We start from the raw sequence: 14,670 nt of genomic DNA, 5'->3' as shown, positions 1-14,670 counted from the left end.
GATTATTGACATTAAGTACTTATTTTTTGTTTTTTTATTATTATGAGTGGGGCTTAATCTCCCCCTGTATATTTGCATGCACGCATACTTGCAATAAAGTTCAAGGATGATAGTCATTAAAAACATTCCTCATATTTTCATCCTTTCTAAGGATTTCAGTATGTAGCAAATATTGAACATTTAGCACACAACATGACATATTGCATTTCAATTTAAATACACAAAAGCCAATTCAGGCTATACTCAAGGGTAATGCAATAGGGGATCAAAGAGGATGACACATCTCAAAACACGATGAGAGTGTGTAAAATGAAAAAATCCCACCAAGTCATGCAATTGTCCAAGTTTATGGACCGTCATCAAAATATGGTATGTTTAATTAAGAGGATGATGCTTTACCACTTGAGTTTTGAGTGAAAGTGCATAACCAAAGAATTGGACCAAAAGGTGTCCATGAACTAGTCCTTCCTAGGATGACAGAATGTGTACATGTTTTTTATATACATAGTGGTTTGGGTTTGACATGTACTTTACCTATATAGTTAATTTGCATGCATTTTCAACAAAGAGTGAGAATAATAATTTCATTATGATTTACTCATCCTTTCAAAAATGTTTGGGTATGCATTAAACTATCTATTCTAATCCATGGTTTCATTTATGGGAAAAATTCTATCGAAATTTTGGTAGTATTTCATCTATAAATTGAACATTTTCCCAAATTTTCATGTACCCGAAACCTGATAGATTCAAGCAAGAAATATAAAATAATCTGCATCATGCAGATCCCATTCAGTTAAAGGCATGCGAGATCTATTACCAACATGTAATTCTCATTAACCGCATCCACCATGCAGGAGGCATTCGAAACTAAGTATGCAATCAGGTAGTTCAATCAATATATCAAACAAAATATAATCTATCCATCAGAAAATAAAATCATTACGCAAGTAGTGGGTAGTGGCATTTAGCTCAAAAACATATTAAAGGAAAAATTATCCATTCATTAGAAGATATAATCATTTAGCACAAATGGATATTTGCGTTCAGCTCATACAAAGCATCCAATATATATGAAATGATAAGCACAATACAACAAAATGCATATTGGATGAATTTTCAAAACATGCTGCTCCCCTTTAATTATACAGCAAGAGCATTAAATTCTTAGCCAAAAGTATTAGATTTTCAATAGACAAACTTAAGCATTTTATTGCTAAACTTAGGAAAATATGAGATAATATAAGTTTTAATTTCCTAAAGCCTAACACAATATGATGGACAAAACGATAAGCTATATTTAAAATATTTATACTAAAGTTTATATATAACACCATTTTTCAAATTTAAACACCATTGTCCATTTGAAGGGGATTTATTTAAACATGCTTATGAGATTTAATTTAAGAACTGATAATTTGATATAAGCATGCACTAGCCAGTATTGTCACATATTAACCAATCATAATTATATGTATATACTAAGCTAACATTGGATGTGATCACTAAAACTCAATATTGGCAATATTTCCTTAGGGTTCTCAGTATGGTAATAGCGTTTACTAAAATTTATAATATTAAACACAAACACTATTTAAGCATTCAAAGCATAACAACCCCTTTGTATATTTTGTCCTAAAAACTTATGAGTATATAAACATTTCTTTGAGATGTACCTTATAAGATATCATGCTATTATCATAAACAATTTATCATGATTCATACAAAGATCTAGTACAAGATATATCATACAAATCATGACATGAAATTAATAAAAGTATCATATGATTCACAGCAACAAACAAATCAAACATATGATATATAATGTGAATCATACTATAAATTATTCAATATATTAGAAGGAGAATAGATATACCTATAAGTTTTACTCCTTCTTAATCGTTTAAGCTCTGAGTGGTGTACTTCTCTCTCTCGATTTTTCCAAAATTCTTATGTTTCCCAAAACCCTTAGGACTACTATAAAAATATAAGCTTTGTAGGAATATTAGTAGTTAAGGTGAACTAAAAGTATATGTATGACACTCAAATGATATGCATTAAATTAAAGTCATGCACTTTCAAATCATTTTCATGTTTGGGAAACTATGCATTTAAAAACATTTTAATAGGATATAAAAATTTGGCAAATACTTTCCAAATCCTCCAATCATTTGATTTTACAAAAGCATTTTCAAATTTCAGATGGTAAAATCTTTTCAATAAAAGTAGTGGAGAATTTGCAAAGCGTTGACCCTCAAAATAGGGATACACCAAACAATTGAGCCGTTGCGATCTTTAGCATAAGCGGTAAACCTTTTGCAACGAGACTCTGATGCCAATTGTTGGAATTGGTGTGATCCCACCGAGGGGGGGGGTGGGGAGGGGGAATTGGACATTTAAAACTATTTGGCTAATTTAAAAAATTTCACCGAATCATCACAGTTCGTATCCCATTCAACATATATACGTGTATGTAAAATGAGTTTAATAATGAAATCAAACATACACGTGTTCAGTATCTTATTTAAATCAAATGTGTTCATGAAAATAATTTTGACATTAAATAAATATTCATACACATGCTGAAATTAAAGTGCAGAAATTTAAATAAGATAGAGAGAAGAAGCCTTTTACATCCTCTCCCTTACGGGGTGAGCAAAACCCCAGTTCAATTTTTGGGCTGAACCAAACCGGTCTCACTTACGGGTCTAAGACTCCCTAGTTCAATTATGGCCTGAACCAAATCGATCTCATTTATGGAGCTGAGACTCCCTAGTTCAATTAACGGGATGAACTGAATCATACGATAAAATATTTTTGTACATATAATAATGCTTCTAAAATACAAGCAGAAATGTACACAATAAAGCTCTAAAATGTATGCATTCTCTTATGATATGATTTGAGCTGAATAGAGTAAAGGGTGTGTTTTCTAAATAATCAATGCACAAATATACGTATGAAAATATGAGTATTATGTTCTCCTATAAATATTTTTACAAATAAAAAACATTTGGAGAATCTAGGAATTTAAATTCAATAAAATATTTGTGCTGTAAATAACTTCTCTCAAAATATTTATCAACTAAATAACCAGGAGAAATGCAAGCAATACTCTCAAAAATTGATTTTCAAAAGATAAATAACAAGTGAGAGTATATGCATGTAAATACAAATAAAATTCCCAAAATAAAATATTTTCTCTAAAAATTATTTTGAGATAAAATAAGTGAAATAGAGTTGGAGAGATTTATTTAAAATATTTTTCCCCAAAAGAATGATTTAAAGAATAAAAAAATATTTCAGGGGAACTTTGATTAACAATGAATTAGAGAGAAGATTTGGGTTAATCAAAGTTACTAATCTAGATTTATGAGGGGGTATTTATAGATTTTTGAAAAATTTTGATCATTGCGAACACACTCGGTATTTTGGAAAAGATTAATTAAATTTTAATGATATTTTAAAGATTTTAAAAAATTCCAACCTGAGAGCTCTGGTTGACCACTTTTGTGGGTCGGTCGATCGTGGAGCCAAGTTTGATCAACCAAGGAATTTTTAAACTATAGGTTTGGTCGACCACTCTTGAGGCGATTTCCAAACCTGCACGATTCGGTCGACTGGGTCAATTTGAACTATGAGGTTTAATCGACCGTGCAGTTCGCAATTCCCATGTGGGGGTTTGGTCGACCGGGAGGTCAACTTGTTGACCCGGGAAAGTTCAGTCTACCAGGTCTTGCATATCTACTTCTGGTCGGTCGACCAAGCGGCCAACTTTTTTACCAAGTGGGGGTTCGGTCGACCAAAGATCTCAGTGTAACTGAGTTCGGTCGACCAAACATGCCATCCTTGGGCATTTCGGTCCTATTCCACTTATAATGTTGTCCCTATACATATGATGATTAATTTTAAGTCAGTAGGGAACATTTTGTTGACCTTATAGGTCACACCCTGGTTTTGATAATGACAAATACAATTGTATTTAATAAATATCTAGTTCATGTGCAGGTTCATATTAGCATATCTTCAGTGGCATGTGAAAAGCTTAAAGACTTGAAGACAATTTCATACTCTTAATTGTAATAGTTTTTAAATGAAATTTGTCTGTAATAAGGGTTTCGGTTTGTAATAAGTTCACACACATCACATGCATGATTTAATTTGCAAGCTCAAACCAAACCATAGAAAGACCTTAGGGTGAACCATCGGTTGACCTTTGGTCGACCGACACCGGAGTTTTTTGGTGTTTCCAAATTGGACCCAAGTGACCTTAGGACACTCACTTTTGCACTTGTATGTAATAGGCACTTGAATAGGGTTTGAATGTTGCAAGAAGGGACCGAAATGCACATTTGGTGCACTTTCGGTCGACCGGCCAACTCAGTTCAATTTGGCCCGGTCGACCGAAACCGGTCCGGGTCAACTATTTGACCCAGGCCCGGTCGACCGAGTCCTTATAGGTCATTTGACCTCGGTCGACCGAACCACCTGGGAGTCAACTTTTTGACCTCCCGGTCGACCGACCATATTTGTACTACATCTACCTGGTCGACCGAGGGGTATTGGGAGAATTCCCAACAACCTGGTCGACCGAGCCCTGTAGTTCAAAAAGGCCCCGGTCGACCGAACCTCGGTGTTTTTGAAAATCGCCTTTGCCCGGTCGACCGACCACTCAGTTCAAAATGCCCCCGGTCGACCGAGCTACTTGAGTCCCGGTTGACCGAGACACTTTTGGTCGACCGGACCTCTCGGGTTGCTCATATTTTTACCGCGGTTAATAATTTTTTAAACAGGGTTAAATTATCTTAAGTGTCATTAATCTTTTCCAAAAATCCCTAATAAGTCCCCAACGGTCAAAATTTTTAGTATGTCTATATTTACTCCTTCATTTGGTGATTTAAGTACGGATTAGCAAAAAGATTAATAAAATTTCTCTCAAGCCAAAATACTCATTTTTGCCTCTTATTACTCACATTTCTTTTGAAACCTACTCAAGCTTACACTCTTCGTTCATCTAAATCATTTGTAAGTGTATTGAGTATTTTTACTTAAAGGTTAGCTCTCCTTATTGTTGCAATATTTGAATCGATTTTTGAGAGCATAACCTAAGTTTTCTTAGGAGGCTTTGCCAATAAGCCTGCCCTAAGAAAGACTTGTTGTGACATCCCAAGTATTGCATTCTCGTTGCAATATCTTAGGAAGTTCGTTTTTGTTTGGAGATTGCAAAAATACTTTCAAACATTACCAAATATCTTGTGGTGCTCATATTGATATACTTGTGAAAAGATATTCGTGTGTGTGATATATCAATCTTTGTGGTATTATTTATACAAGTATATCATTTGCTGAAAACAAAGATTATCCTTTTTGCAATCCAAGCATATACACATTCTATTGATTGGTAATATTGAGGCTTGTTTGATATTCTGTGTGAACACTCTTGACTGAATATTTTGAAGTACACAGATTATTATTGACACTTTCACGTACTTGCTACACAGATAGAAAACATTGTTGAGAGTTGACATATTTAGACCACACAGAGCTTACATTATTAAATCATCTGTGGTGTTTGTGTTTGTGCGCACTTGTGGTACAAATCTGCTTTACGTGAAAGCACTCTTGTATTGTACCTTTGATTGTATATCTGAGAGATTACAGGCGTGGCCTGAGGGGGCGGTAATCCAGCCCGGTAAGGATTGGTGTAAAGGTTGAGGTCAGCCCTGTGGTAATTTGACCTGGTTTGTATAGGTGCCGCTCCACCCGTTTAAGTGAGCAAGGTATTGTGATAATCCTTGTGCTGGTTAGCCAAGGCGGGGACGTAGGCAGTTGGCCGAACCTCGATAACATATCTCTGTGTCATCCTCTCTTTACTGCTTTCTAGTGCTTATATGATTGTTTAAACTGCCTTATTTAATTTCAGGTATATTTACATTAATTGCATTAGATTGACCCTAGGCTTGTGAACATACTGTTGTTAGAAAGGAATACCTAGGAGGTAAAATTTAAAAATACCAATTCACCCCCCCTTTTGGGATCACGGTAAAGCTAACACATTTTCATGCATAATAGTGTCCTATGGCCAATCTAAGGTCTTTGAGAGCTAACCGAAAAAAAATTCGGCGTCGATCGACCTTGTAAGCTTCGTTTAGCCTCGATTTTGACCCTAAAGCTATTCTAAAAACTTTGTATGATTTTATTCTTTTTAGAAAAAGGTTTTTGGTGAGATGTGCTGGTCCCTAAGGTCTATCTATGGTCATTCTGAGCATTAAAACACATCATGCAGATGCATTATTACATACCAGAGATATAAAAAATTAAATGCAATTACATAAAATAAACGTCTTCTTCATCTTTTTGCTCTTCTGACTTCATGGAATGTACTTGATCGTATAGTCTTTAAGTCCTGCAAGCTTCCATCATCATTTCATTATGTGTGTGTTAAATTAATGGACCTGTTCACATACTAAATACACATATAAGAAACATGTGCTTTTTCAGCATCAAAATAGAGATCGGATTAAAAAAGTCAACAGATATAAAGCTATATTGGTGGCTAAAGGGTAAACTCAACAAGAAGGCATAGATTTCTTTGATACTTCCTCTCTTATGGCCAAAATTACATCCATTTGATTACTACTTTTTGTTGTTGCAGTCAAACAGTTGCATCTCCATCGTTGCATCTCCATCAACTAGATGTAAATAATGCATTTCTACATGGTGAGTTACATGAAGAGGTATACATGGAATTTCCTCCTGGATTGGCTGTCCAAGGAGAATAGAAAGTTTGTTGACTTTTAAAGATTCTCTATGGCTTAAAGCAAGTTTCTAGGCAATGGTTTGCCAAGCTATCCAATGCTCTTATTTCCTATGGATTTGTTGAAGGTAATTCTGATTGTTCTCTATTCATTACGAAATCTAAAAGTTCCTTTATGGCCTTATTATTTTATATGGATGATATGCTCTTGGCAAGTTATAGCATTTAGGAAATTGAAAGGTTGAAGACCTTTTTAGATGAAAAGTTCACTATTAAAGAGTTAGGACAGCTGAAATACTTTCTTGGCTTGGAAGTTGCAAGGTCCAAAACTGGTGTCTCTTTATGCCAATGAAAGTATATACTTGACATACTTGAAGACACTAGTTTAATTGGATCAAAACCTGCTGCCTTCCCTATGGAATATACCCTCAAGTTATTAGCAAATGAGACCAATTTATATGAAGATCCATCATGTTACCGAAGACTTATTGGCAGATTACTTTACTTAACTCTCACTTGGCCTGACTTAGTCTATTTTGTACAAGTGCTCAGTCAGTTTTTAGCAAACCCTGCTGTCAGTCACCATCAAGCAGCCATTCGAGTATTGAGGTATCTAAAGGCCACTATGGGGCAAGGTCTCTTATTCAAATCCTCTTCAGATTTTCAATTACAGGGTTTTTTAAAATAGTGATTGGGTAGGTTGTGTAGATACTCGAAGGAGTGTCACTGGTTTTGCAATTTTTCTTGGCAACTCATTGATTTCATGGAAATCAAAGAAACATGTTACCATCAGTCAATCATTTATAGAGGTAGAGTACCGAGCCCTTGCTACTACAACATGTGAAATTCAATGGCTTTTATATGCCTTACAAAACCTAGATATCAATCATTCACAGTCTGTTTTGCTATATACTGACAGTAAATCAGCAATGTCCATAGCCACAAATCTCATTCACCATGAGAGAATGAAGCATATCCAGATTGATTGCCATCTTATTAGAGAAAAATTGTAGTAGCATTGTGATACCCTGTCGAAGAAAGGCTTAAAAGGATTAGATGTTACTATTCATATCAACAAAGTGCACCTTTCTTTTCTAGAGCCTTCTCATAAGAACTCCATGGTTAAGCATGCTTGGCTTGGAGTAATCTTGGGATGGGTGAACTTCTAGGAAGTTTTCTCAGGAAGTGTGTGAGTGAGGACAAAACACACTAAAAAGGACACGTATTGGTATGTTGGGCCAGTCATTAATCCGATAAGGCCCGCCCCCTGTTGTCTAGTCCAAGTGGAGAAGGAGAGACGCAGTGCTCCCTAGCAGACCCAGATTAGGGCATTATAGGTGGTATTAAAGCCTAGGTTTTCTAGGTTTTGTAGAATTGGATGATTAAAGATTACCAGAGTATAGGTAGAGATAAGTTAAGAATAGGAATGGGTAGACTAGGCGAGTCTTGGTATGGAAGCTTAGAGGTGGAATCCTTTGAAGGTTTTCTATGTTTTTCCTAGAATGACGATTTCAAGAAAACCATGGCAAATCTATTTATGGTTTCGTTTCTAGGTTGAGAGATTGGAACTTAGAAATGTAAGTGGGAACGTCAGGTCGGTTGAGTAGGTGCGTAGTGTCAGTGTTATGGATAGAGGTCAGTACCTTGACGACTTTGTAGCAGGATGGTGTAAATGACCTCTTTAACTGCAAACGTATGTGTTTGTTATTAGTCGTTCCATATTTGCATTAACCATGTTAAATGTGGAATTTTTAAGTCGGGTTCTATTGTATCTATAGGAAGGATTCCAAGGGAAAAGAAGTTTATTTTAGGGGAGATAATCATGTGGATAGCTCCAGTGAGGATGATGTCAATGCCTTGGCAGTGCTGTGTAGTATAGTGCGGAAGGCTAGGAAGGAAACCCGGAGGGACGCTAGGGGGTAGTATAAGCTATCGGATGATAAAGGTTGCACATTTCAGCAATTTACCCGGACGAATCCATCGGCATTCTCAGGAGGAGCGAACCCGATTGCAGCTGAAGATTGGGTTCAGGAGATAGAGGAGCTGCTGGGTGTGCTAGAATGCATAGAGGAGCAAAAAGTGTAGATTGCCACCTTTAAATTCGTGGGGGAGTTGAAAAGATGGTGGAGATCTATTAAGTTGGTAGAGGAACAGCGTCCAGGTTATGCATCTATTACCTGGAGCCATTTTAAAGAGGTCTTCTTTGACAGATACTTCTCTATTGCCACTAAAGAGGCGAAAGCGGAGGAGTTCATACATCTGACACAGGGGCCCATGACTATGCAGCAATATGCGGCTAGGTTTGTGGAGCTATCCCGTTTTGCTCCGTACATGGTCCCATATGAGTCAAAGAAGGCTCAGATGTTTGAGAGAGGTCTGAGGCAGGGTATACTATCACAGGTAGTGGCGTTATTGAGTCAGAGTTTCTCTAAGCTGGTAGACAGGTTCTTGACAGTCAAGGCCGGTATTCAGGAGGGGGAGAGAGCAGTAAACCAGAAGAAGAGGCCTTTGCCTTACGGTTTTCAGTCCCACTCAAACTAAAGTTCGTGGAGGCAGCTTAGTAATTTTTTCGGCCAGCGACAAGAGATGGGATCTCAAGCCTCTCAGGGGAATTCTTAGTAGTCTACTTGTCCCAGGTGCCATAAGAAGCATTGGGGTGAGTGAAAGGCTGGATCGGCTGGCTGTTACCAGTGTAATGGGGCAAGACATCAAGCGCGGGACTGCCATACGATATTGAATTACGCACCCCCGTAGCATTAGTATATGAGAGGTAATCAGGCACCCCGAGGTGGTCACCATAGGGGCACCACTTAGGTCTAGGTGTATTTTATAACTCCAGGTGACATAAAGCACGTAGGAGAAGTAGTTACAGGTAACTGATTACGCATCAAAATTTCGTAATTAAGCATTTAAAATTCACTCATTAAAGATCATAATTTTGATTAAATGTCCAATTACGTATAATATTTTGATCATCAAGCTCATTTGATAATTTAAGGACAATTAGCCTACTTTTGTTGAATATCTGCAGACACTCATATCTTATTATTGTAGGATAATCTTTGGAAGCCGAGCCATGCATTCAAAGATAGCTTATTTTCAACACAATTTCATAATTTGTGTGTGACTCTCTCATCTGACCTCTAATTCAAATGATTCAAGATGTTGTAGAAAGCTAAGAGAACCCTCTACAACTTTCATGTTTTGTATTTTGAGAAATACTGGTTGCATCAAAGTCAAAATTGGACGTGTGCTCTGAAAAAAAAAAAAAAAGGGAAGAAACAAGGAAAGAAAAGAAAATAAAAAAATAAAAAATGAAAAAAATAAAGGTGATGTGACCCGGCCATGCAGTCGGGTCCTCTTAGTGGGCGCTAAGTGATGAGCTGGGAGAAACACAAAGAAAAAGAAAGAAAAGAGAAAATAAAGGAAAGAAAGGAAAGATTTTGAAAAGTCAAATAAAGGAGGCCACTTAAGGTTCCTTGGGGGGAGGTCGTGCGTAAGGTTGAAAGGATGGGGGAGGCCGCACCACGCATGGGAAGGTTTGAATAATTTCTTTTTGGGAGACATAGGGAGGAGGAATGGAGGAATTTTTTCTGGGAGCTTGAGGACTATTTTCGGGGAGATATTCTTTTGGAGAGGGGGGCGCACGGATAGGAGGCCAAGAGGCAAAGCTGCAGCAGGTTTATTTTGGCTTTGAGCTAGGCTGCGCGGACTTAACACATGAACAGCAAGGGTGGTTGGCGGTACGCTGGAAAATTAAAATCTTTTCAGGAACCGGTAAGCGGCAAACAACGACGGTGTTCGAGGTGTTCGCGGCATGCGACGGCGGTGTTGTGGGTGTTGTTGTATCTTCTACTCTCCAAAAAAAGAAAGCATGGTGAAATCATTTATGTTTGATCTAATTTTTGGTATGAACTAGTTTTTGCATTCTAAAAAAACGATGTAGCCCATTTTTAAACTATGCTTGCTCTTTAATGCTAATTTGAAGTAGTTCTCTTTAATATTTGTCTGAGTTATTCTGCGCTTAATGCTTTTAATTAACTGGCCATTAATTAGATGATATTGGTCTTGTGATTTGCTACAGAAAGGGGGAATTATAGGATAGATCTTGGATAATTCAGCGTAAGTGAATATAGAGATCGAAAGACTTGTATGGACTTACGTAGCATAAAAAAAATCGAGGGTCCTATTGCGTTCTTGCGTTATTAATTTGCATACTCTTATGTTAAATAATAAATAAGAATAGGTTCTAATTGACTATCGAAAGAGGCTTTTGAAAAAATTGGAGATTTGCTAACAAATAAAGAAAACGAAGTCGAATTAGCTAGAAGAGTAAAACATAGTGAGAAACTATGTGAAATCGGTTTCCTAGAAGTTTTTCCCCCTAATTAATTTGCTACATGGCAACTATTTTTATTTTCCCTTGAATAGTTTATTTAAAGTAGCCTTATTTCAATTTCGCATTCTAAAATTATTGATCTTTCTAAATAAAATCAAGATTAGTATAATTTCGGTACTTGGTAAAATTAAGACACCAATCCCTGAGGACGATACTCTTCACATCACTATATTATAAACTACGATACCGTGCACTTGTAGATTTGCACTGATCAAGCTTTTGGCACCGTTGTCGGGGATTAAGTTTTTCTTGTTTTTGCCAGTATTGATACAAAGTAATCTTGGTTTTAATTTAGAATTTTATTTTTATATTTCTTTATTTTATTTTATTATTTTTTTATCTTCTTTATTTCAGATGTGTTTTTTTATGTTGGATGCACAGTGCTAGAACCCATGACATTGTTCCTTTTGATCTGGAGATTGAAAGAACACTTAGAGCACTAAGAAAGAAGAAGAAGGTACTAGCCATAGAGAACGGACAAGATAATGTGTAGCCACGAGCCTTGAAGGATTATGTACGGCCAATTGTGAATGACAACTATTTGGGTATCAAACGCCAGCCCATTAATGCCAACAATTTTGAGCTCAAACCCGCATTAATCATAATGGTGCAACATGCCCAATTCAGTGGATCACCACTTGATGATCCCAATATCCATCTGGCGATGTTTCTAGAGATTTGTGACACTATAAAGATCAATGGTGTTACTGAAGACACTATTAGACTGAGATTGTTCCCTTTTTCTTTGAGGGACAAAGCAAGAGGTTGGCTACAATCTCTACAACCGAGGAGTATCACTAGTTGGCAGGACATGGTAGAAAGGCTTCTGGCTTAATTCTTTCCACCTGCAAAAACAGCCCAACATGATTTTGAATCACTTTATGAAGCATGGGAAAGGTATAAAGATTTGATTCAACGCTACCCACAACATGGATTACCGGATTGCTTGCAGATTCAGATGTTTTATAATGCATTAAACGGGAAAACTCAAACTTTAGTTGATGTTGCATCTAGGGGAACTTTGATGTCAAAGACACATGAGGGTGCTACTGCTCTTTTGGAAGAAGTGGCCTCAAATAACTATCAATAGCCAACTAGAAGAACTATGACTAAGAAAGTTGTTGGAATTCAAGAATTGGAGCTATTTGTTGCACTTTCAGCTCAAGTTGCTTCTCTATCTCATCATATTTTAGTTTTGACAAACCAAAGGATACCACAAAGTGCAGAATATGTGGCAGCTACAAGTAGGACAGATCCAAGAAATAGAGCAAGTCAAGAACATGTTCAATACATCAACAATTTGAACTACAATTATCAGGGTGATCCTTTGCCACAATATTACCATCTAGGGCTTTGAAATCATGAGAATTTGTCTTATGGAAATACAAAAAATGTGCTGCAACCTCCTGCAGGATTTGATAGTCAACAAAGTGAGAAGAAGATGTCACTTGAGGATGTCATTATAGCTTTTGTTGAGGAGACAGAAGCAAGGTTTAAAAATACAGATGCACGACTGGATAACATTGAGACTCATTGTAACAACACGGAAGCCGCCATGACCATAAATTCCCAACAAAGAGGAACTTTTCCTAGCAACACAGAGGTGAACCCAAAGGAACAATTCAAGGCCATCACTGTAAGAACCCGACCCAAGAATTTCATATTTAATAAATAATAAAAGGGTAAAAAGGTAAATTTAGCAGGCTTCATCGACGAAGCCATTGTTCTCGTTGACGAAGGCCTTTATACTCTTCGTTGTCAAAATTCAGAGCCTTGTCGACGAAAAGATACTAAACAAGTTGCAAAATATCGGAATAGGGTTCGTCGCCGAAGGAACCAGTTCATCGACGAAATGTGTAGATAATTCGTTGACGAAGGCGCCATCTCATCGATGAATTGGACTGGGTCAACGGTCTATAAATTGGATCTTTTGTTGTTTTATAAAGAAGAAAACTCAAAACCTCTCTTTCTCACTCTAGAACTCAGACACACTCTCTCCCTCTCTAGGATTTTGGGTCGTCAGTTGCTGGAATCAACAATCCAATGTTACCACGTGGATCAGGAGGAGAAGCTATACTTTTATAGTGGATCAGAAATTCGTTTCAGAGATTTTCGGGTTTTGACCCAAAATCAAGGTAAGGGTCCAATTTCATTTTCGTTTCGATAGGTTTGTAGACAATAGTATTGTAAGGAAGTATTGTTCTGTGTTGTTTAGGTTTTGGTGCCTCAGTTCGTTGTTTTGGAGCTGTAGAGTTTGTATTTTGGTTTTCTGGTTAAGGTAAGGAAATTTTGTTTATATTAGTTATTTTTGAAATCGGGATCAGTAAACATGTAGTTTACAATCGTATGTATGTTTTGGTTACTTATTTGGGAAAATCTATCACGTAAAAATGTGGGATTTTGAAGTGATAGTTTTTGGAAAAATTTGGGGTTTTAGGTATCATCTCTATTTCTGTTGGAAAATCATATGTTGTATAAAATGAGAGTAATGAGATGACCGTACATATATTTGTAATAAACTGTATTTATCGAATTGAAAATGATATGATTGTTGTATACTCAAATAAGTGTGGAATGAACTATTGTAAGTAAAATGTTCCAGGTTTTGTAAAACAGCTAAGGGCGGCTAATTACCATACATTGATGGGTATAGGAACATAAGTTCTAAAATTGTTCCAGGTTTTGTGAAATTTTACCACGTCTCGGCTAATTACCGTGGGCAAATGCCATGTCTCGGCTAAATATCGTGGGCCAGAGTGTCTGACTCTATATCCAAGGGTGTGAAATATCATCTGTTTGTTCCAACTGGTCACCGATGGGTGTGAGTGGACACCATATTAGCACAATATCGCTGTGAGGCTTCAGTTATTATAGTGTAACAGGTGCTTGAGTGTGATGACATTGACCGTATATTTGGTATCGTATGTACTGGAATTAGATTGTAAAAATACTGGAAATGTATCGTGTTATGTTTTATGTTGAAATAACACTTGAATGCCACACACTGATATAACTTGTTTTCTTCCTTACTGAGAGGTGTCTCACCCCAAATATACAGATATTTTTCAAGTTCTTCAGGTTGCCGAAACTAGCATCCTAGCATTCAGGAGTGTGGGTGTCAGTTAGCTACGTAGAGTATTTATGTAAGTACGGATTTTGTAACTGGGTTTTCATTATTGGTTTTTGTAGACATCCAGGGTATGTATGGTATTTTGGAATGTAGATTTTGGTTATGTATAGACTCTGGTATGGTACGTTGTATGATATAATGTATGTATAGAAAGAACATTTATGTTGCATATTTGATGTGTGTGGATATGTTTGTGAATGTGTTTAGGGTGTACGTGTACCCCAAGGGATCAGAACCTCATTCAGAGTAGTATCATGTATGTTTTAAATGATACAGAGACAGGTTAGGTTACTAAAATCACACTTGAGGCTCATTTGCCGGTTTGGAGCATGACAGCTCGGTATTAGAGCAAAACCAGGTTGTTAGGTCTTGTAGACTTGGTTA

This window comes from Malania oleifera, chromosome 9, assembly GCF_029873635.1.
Source record: "Malania oleifera isolate guangnan ecotype guangnan chromosome 9, ASM2987363v1, whole genome shotgun sequence".
NCBI lineage: Eukaryota > Viridiplantae > Streptophyta > Magnoliopsida > Santalales > Ximeniaceae > Malania > Malania oleifera.
This window is presented reverse-complemented; position numbering follows the sequence as displayed.